A 7,715-nucleotide genomic window follows, 5' to 3' on the forward strand; every position below is an offset into this window, starting at 1 on the left:
GCGACTTAGCAGCAGCAGCAGCAGCAGTACGCATCCTGTTAAAACAAGCCCAACATGTTTCAGACATTTATAGATTCTGGAGGAAACATTTCCTCATATACACAGTATTTTTGGTCGATAACTTCCAAATAGGCCTGCCTTGAATGAGACGCCCCGTGTCAAAAGTTTCTAGAATCTGCCTAAATTGCCATAGAACGGTCACTCCTATTAGCACCCCCTGAGACTCTGTCACTGTGCAAGCTTTAGCAGCTTTCTCTCATGTATCTTGGAGTTTCTGTACCACCAATGATGGCCTTTAGTCTCATGGGCTTCTGATACAGGGAACTGCCCACCTTGGCCCAATGCTGTATGACCGTAGTGCAGCACATGTGAGTACATGCTGGACTGGCCTGGAAATATAGACTATCTCAGGTCTTGAATCTATGACCCTCCATATCCAGCTGCCCATTTGGCCTTTGCTTACAGAAGTAGCACTCTGCAAGCTCAGCATAGCGTGAGGCCTCCTTGCTACAGGATTAGCTGAAACTGGGCCCTCTACATACCCTATCTTCAGGAAAGGGTACCTTCGCCTGTTCTCAGGCCCTTGTTAGATGCCACACTGCTACAAGAGTTCATCTCGTAGAACTCTTGGACACCTGGGGAGCCCTTTTGCATCCACACAGTGAAATCCAAAGGGAGGTCATTCACTTAACCAATGCCATCGTCACTATCACACTGATGGAGTTTGCTTGAGAGCTGCTACTTGTCATCTCTTCATCAGTATGTTCCTGATAAAGGAGAGGACCCAAAGCTCAGCGCAAAGGGCCAGTATGAGGCATCTACCTTAGCACAGAATGTCTGCGCCACAATTGGCCTCAGCTTCATGCCTTTGTAGATCTTTGAGCCACTGCCACTGGGCTGACTGTCTATTATGACCAAGTCAAACAATTCTTCTCCAGGGTTGTCTCATTTAGGGTTAAGAACTCACGCAATCTCTTGCCTCCCGATAAATTATACTCAAAATGCAAATCAAGGTCACACATTTTCTACACATATTAAAGCCACAGTACAGTGTCTCACCATGGCACTCCTTACCCTCTTTGGAGTTCTACACAATAAGAGAAACCCAGAGACTCATTTTGCTTTTCAGAACACAAAATACTATCTCCTGAACAAGATGTTCAATGGAACACTCACCACCTTTACTGCTCTCACCATGCAGGGGCCACAGTGGTTTCCATAAACAAGTACAAATTAAAGGAAGCATGGAATTCTTTGGTTATCAAACAAATATCATGGGTAATTGTAATAGAGAGAGATGCCATTGTTTATGAATTATATTGAGCTAAAAGGAACAAATAAACATTGCATACGTTTAAGGTGCAGAACTTGATGTTTTCATTGAATGTACATCCATACCTACATCTATACAGTGAAAGAATCACAATCGTCTAATGACCCATCACTGCACGGTTACTATTTTTTGCCTTTTTTGGGCATTCTATTTTGGATGCATTAACTCATTATATGAGTAACAATCATTTTCATATTTTTGTGGTATATATGTGGCATCATTAGTCTTGACATTGAGATGAAAATTGGGGGGGGGTGTACATTACACTTCTATGAGATGACATCAAGCTCCCATATTTCACAAAAGCGTGTGTGTGTGTGTGTGTGTGTGTGTGTGTGTGTGTGTATTTATACACATATGAGTATGGCACTTTAAGAAAGATACCAGTATTTCAGGAAACAGATATGTCTTGAGTGCTTAGGATGTGTCAGATATTGTACTTGGTTCTTGACTTACAGTGAAGGACATAAAGTCAATACTTCTGTGATCAAGTAATTTCTATTTTCATGGGCAAAGTACTGGTTCATGGTACTGGCATGGGGCAGAGGAGAGCTGCTTTGGTTAAAGGGTGTGGGGAAACCTTTTCTGAGGAGTTCATATCTGAAACAAGATTTAAAGAATGAGATATAATCAGTTGTGTGAAGATTTGGAAGAAGAGCATTTTAGGTAGAATAGCAAGTTGCCACGTCATGAAGCAAGAATTGCCAATGGTTGAGTGTAAATTGGAATCAGTCAGAGAGGAGCAGAGCAGAGAGAGAAGACTGACACTGGAGAGGCAGAGATGAGGTCTCGTAGGGACTTGTGGGGTAAGAACAGGCAGTTTATCTTATGTGCAGTGGAGGGCTGCTAGATGGTTTGATAAAGAAAGTCATGCAGTCTGATTTATGTTTTAGAAAGCTCACTGAAAGTTGTGAACTCTGTAGGAACAGAGGACTCTCAGGCTCTTGGCACTACACAGGCATGATCTGATGATGACTGAGAATAGGGTTGTAGCAGAGGGAATATAACAGCATCTAGATGAGCATTTGGGACCACAGGATTTCAAGTCCCATCTCAATTTATAGCTTCACCACCTGAAAGTTATTTGACCTTGAGTAGGTTTCCTAATTTTGTTACCACTTAGTTTTCTCATCTGTAAAATGGGAACAATGATAGCATGTATCTATATCTTAGAGTCATTCTGGGATTGAATGGAACAATTTATGTAAAACACCTGATATCATATTAGAACAATGATAAGCATAGGATGCACCCTTATGGCAGAAAGTGAAGAAGAACTAAAGAGCCTCTTGATGAAAGTGGAAGAACAGAGTGAAAAAGTTGGTTTAAAGCTCAGTATTCAGAAAACTAAGATCATGGCATCCGGTCCCATCACTTCATGAGAAATAGATGGGGAAACAGTGGAACAGTGGCTAAGTTTATTTTGGGGGCTCCAAAATCACTGCAGATGGTGACTGCAGCCATGAAATTAAAAAGACACTAACTCCTTGGAAGGAAAGTTATGACCAACCTAGACAGCATATTAAAAAGCAAAGACATGACTTTGTCCACAAAGGTCCATCTAGTCAAGGCTATGGTTTTTCCAGTAGTCATGTATGGATCTGAGAGTTGGACTATAAAGAAAGCTCAGCGCCGAAGAATTGAAGCTGTTGAACTATGGTCTTGGGGAAAACTCTTCAGAGTCCCTTGGACTGCAAGAAGGTCCAACCAGTCCATCCTAGAGGAGATCAGGCCTGGGTGTTCCTTGGAAGGGCTGATGTTGAAGCTGAAACTGAATACTTTGGCCACCTGATGCGAAGAGCTAACTCATTTGAAAAGACCCAGATGCTCGGAAAGATTGAGGGCAGGACAGGAAGGTGACAAAAGAGGATAAAATGGTTGAATGGCATCATCGACTCAGTGGACATGGGTTTGGGTAAACTCCCAGATTTGCGATGGACAGGGAGGCCTGGTGTGCTGCAGTTCATGGGGTCACAAAGAGTCGTACACAACTGAGTGACTGAACTGAACTGAACTGCAGGAAATGATAATGTCCAGACTTTAGTTAATAATACTCTTTCAGTGTGGATTCACTAAGTTGAACAAATGTTTAATACTAATGTACAATGGTAATAAAGGGAATTGGTTGTGGAGTATACGAAAATACTCTTCACAAATATTCTGCAAATCTAAAACTTCTAAAGTAAACTGTTTAAAAAAAAAAAAAACACACACCAAATACTAGGTGATGAGATCTGGAAGATGACACAATTAATCACTGAATGGGGGTGGCCATGAGCAATGGTTTGGAGGGAACACTGGCTCCCTAACTTCTACACCACAAGAACTGAACTGGAAAAGATGAGGAAATGTGGAAAATCAAATTGGGAAGGCTCTTTAATGGGTGTTGAGGAAGCACTCCCTTTCTCAAACCAGAGCACCTGGACTCCATTGCAGCCTCCCCTCCCCCATGAAGGTTCATAAGTGGCGCTTTGTGATGTCAACAATGTCAGGGCTACCATTGGCTGGAGAAATTTCTTGCTGACCAATCAAACGGACAGTTGTGGCTCTTCATTGTCCTGGAAGGTATATAAAGAGGCCAGGCGCCTTGGTGTAGGCCACAGCTGCTACAAGATGGGAGGCATATTTGGGAAAGTGAAGGAGCGGGAGCCGGAAATTGACATATATGACATCAGTTTCGAGGAAGAAGCCTCAACCTCCAAAGAAAGGAAGACAAATAATTCTGATCAGTCCAATGGCTTGGACAGGGAGAAGGTCAGATTACCCTACTCATGTTCTTCCTCTTCATCCCCCACCCGGGACTCACCCTGCCCTTGCCTGGCACAAAACACCTCCCCAACGCACACCCGTTCTCTCAAAGTTCTCCTTCCCATCCTCCTTCACTAATGTCTTTCTGGATGACTTTGTTTTCTTACCAGATACAAAGACTCATGAAGAAGGTAGAATCAACCCTAGAGCAGAATCCGAACAGAAATAAGAATCGGAAGTCGACCATACTGGTCTTCTACTACCACCTGCAGAATAGAAAGAAGAAGGAAAATGGGCCAATGGAGGACGAAGAAAACCTGGAGGATTCTTCCAACACCTCTCCTGACAATTCTCCAAGTAAGCCCCTGTGCCCCCCTGGAGCCCAAGATGCTGAGCCATCTGCTGTAACTCCAGGAAAAGCAAAGGCAGAATAGTCGTTTGTAGCGGGATCAAACATACAATGAAGGTCCCCTCTGCACCGACCACACTACTCAGATGCTGATGATTAAAGTATCAACAAACAGTAAAAAGATGTGTGTGCATGTTTTTTTGATGATGCAGAGGGGAGAAAGGGAAGGGTCTGGTGTGTGAGGAGGGAGGGTGGTGGCGTCCTTTCAGTTTAGGGCCCAGACCAGCCAGTCCATACTTACTCAGACACTGGGAGTGAGGACTGGGTGAAGACTGAGAACTGCAGACTGAAGATTTCTTAGCACTGAGGATTTCTTCCTGAACACTTCATCCCACTGATGAGGAGGAAAAGGACATGGTATTTCTGTTTGTTTGGGGGGTCCAGCTGGAGAGAGGGGTGATGTAGGGGTGGTGGCTCTGTGTAGTAACCAGATTCCACTTTAGATGTCTGACAATTGAGTTTTTACCTCTCATCAGTTTCTGATCCTCTTCTGGCCCACATTTGGGCCAGACCCAGGGAATAAGTGAATAAAGGAACACAAAATAGAAACAGATATACCTAACGTTAACCACTGGAATCATTACCTTGCTGTATTTCCCATAGCCAGAACATCCATTACGCCCAAATAGCCTCTAGTGCACGTGGATGCTCTGACCCAATGAGGAATAAAATTCTGTCTTTGGCCCCTATAGTCAGCCTTCAAAATATGAGACCTGATGGACCTTTCCCCTTAGTTACAATCACACTTTTCACCTCAGTTGTTTTTAAAAAGATTCAATCTCAATGAAAGCAGGGCCTTCACAGATTGAAACCCATTATAGGAAATCTACTGAGCAAGGTGTGATTTCCCATTTCTGCTGCACTTAAGACAAATTTTACTTGATCTTAAAGCTGTAAAACGAGAAGAGGGCCTCAGTGTGAACTTGTACCCTTGGTTGTCATGGCCCTACTCACTAGGCTCCATGTATTTTGTTGATAATACTGCTTCCAACTAATAACAGGTCAATACTTTTCAGTCATAGCAAACATTTGGCTAGCATGCTGTTTTCACTGCCTATTTCAACAACTTCTCAGCTACACTTAACCTTCACCTTCAAACGGAAATGATACACGTCACCTGTCTACTCAATGGGGCAGTGCCCACTCCTGCCATCTCACACAGTCTTTGAAGGCAACATTTTCACCAGCTCTAGGTTTCGTCAGGTACACAATTAGGACTCACACTGATGACATCCCCCTTTGAGGAGATTCCTATGACACACATGCTACACAGTTCCCCCACTGCAGGGAAGTTCCTGAAAATTCTTTTTGTAAGTGGAGGACTGCCCCAATCTTCACAGTGTCCAGAAACAGCTTTTAGGCTTCTTAGTACCCATACTGTTAAAACAGCCCAACATGTTTTAGACATTTTTACATTTTGGAGGAAAGATTTCCTCATATACACAATTTTTTGCTCAGTAACTTCCAAATAGGCCGCCTTGAATGAGACTCCCTGTTTCAAAGATTCTAGAATCTGCCCGAATTGCCATAGAACAGGTACTCCTATTCAGGTCCGCTGAAACTCCTTCACTGTGAAAGCTTTAGCAATCCTCTCTCATGTATCTTGGAGTCCCTGTACTGTCAACAATGCCTGTTACTTTCATGGGCTTCTGATACAAGGAACTGCCCACCTTGGCCCAATGCTCTATGACCATAGTGTAGCAATTTTGGGTCTATGCTCGACTTGCCTGGAAATATAGACTATCTCAGGTCTTGAACCTGACCCTCCATATCCAGCTGCCCATTTGGCCTTTGATTATGGAAGTAGGCACTCTGCAAGTTCAGCATAGCTAGTGAGGCCTCCTTGCTACAGGATAGAGCTGAACCTGGGCCTCTACATACCCTGTCTTCAGGAGAGGGTAACTTCCCCTGTGCTCAGCCCCCTATCAGATGCCACACTGCTACAAGAGTTCATCTGTTAGAACACTGGGACACACAGGGAGCCTATTAGGATCAACACAGTAAGGGAGCCTATTAGGATCAACACAGTAAAAACCAAAGGGAGTTCATTCACGTAATCAATGCTATCGTCACTGTCACACTCGATGGAGCTTGCTTGAGAGTTGCTACTTTTCATCTCTTCATCAGAATGTTCCTGATAAAGGACAGGACCAAAGGTCAGTGCAAAGGGCCAAACTTCAGGTAGCTGTCTTAGCACACATGTCTGGGCCAACAACTGGCCTCATCTTCAGATCTTTATAGATCTTTTGGCCACTGCCAATGTGCTGACTGTCTATTCTTGCCAAGTCAAACAATTCCTATCCAAGCTTGTATCATTTAGGATGAAGAACTCACAGAATCTCTTGCTTCCAGAGAGATTATACCCAAAATGTAAATCAAGGTCACACATTTCTCCACATATTAAAGCCACAATACAATGTCTCACCATGGCACTCCTTATCCTCTTTGGAATTCTACACATTGAACGAAACCTAGGCACTCATTTTGCTCTTCAGGAATACACAATAGTAACTCTTGAATAAGATACTCAATGGGACACTAACCTGCTTTACTGGCCTCCTGCTGTAGTTGCCAAAATGTTTTCCATAAATGAGTCTAATTGAATTAACTATTCAATTCTTTGTCAAACAAACATAATGGGTAAATTGTAATAGAGTTTGATCCCATTGTTTATTCAGTTTTATTGACTTGTAATGGACATTTAAAATTGCCTGTGTTTAAGGTGTAGAAATTGATGCTTTGATTGTCTATATCCATACCTACATCTATAGAATGAATGAATCACAATCATCTAATGATTCATCACCTCACAGTTACTATTATTTCTCTTTTTTCTTTGGCTTAACACTATTTTTGATGCATAACTCATTATATCAGTAACAATCATTTTCATATATTCTTGGTGTATGTATGAAATCATTAGCCTTGACATCGAGATGAAATTTGGGGAGGGCAGTGTACATTCCACTTCTATGAGATGATATCAAGCTCCCATATTTCACAAAACCATATATATATACACACACACACCACATATGTGTGTGTGCAAATATATATATTGTATATATACATATGAGTATGACACTTTAAGAAAGATACCAATATTTCAGGAAACAAATATGGCTTGAGGGCCTAGTATGTGTCAGATATTGTTCTTGTTTCTGGACTTACAGTGAAGGACATAAAGTCAATATTTCCTGTCATCAAGTAATTTCTATTTTCATG

Source organism: Bos taurus, unplaced genomic scaffold (assembly GCF_002263795.3).
Source record: "Bos taurus isolate L1 Dominette 01449 registration number 42190680 breed Hereford unplaced genomic scaffold, ARS-UCD2.0 Super-Scaffold_1723_ScbfJmS_2085, whole genome shotgun sequence".
Taxonomy (NCBI): domain Eukaryota; kingdom Metazoa; phylum Chordata; class Mammalia; order Artiodactyla; family Bovidae; genus Bos; species Bos taurus.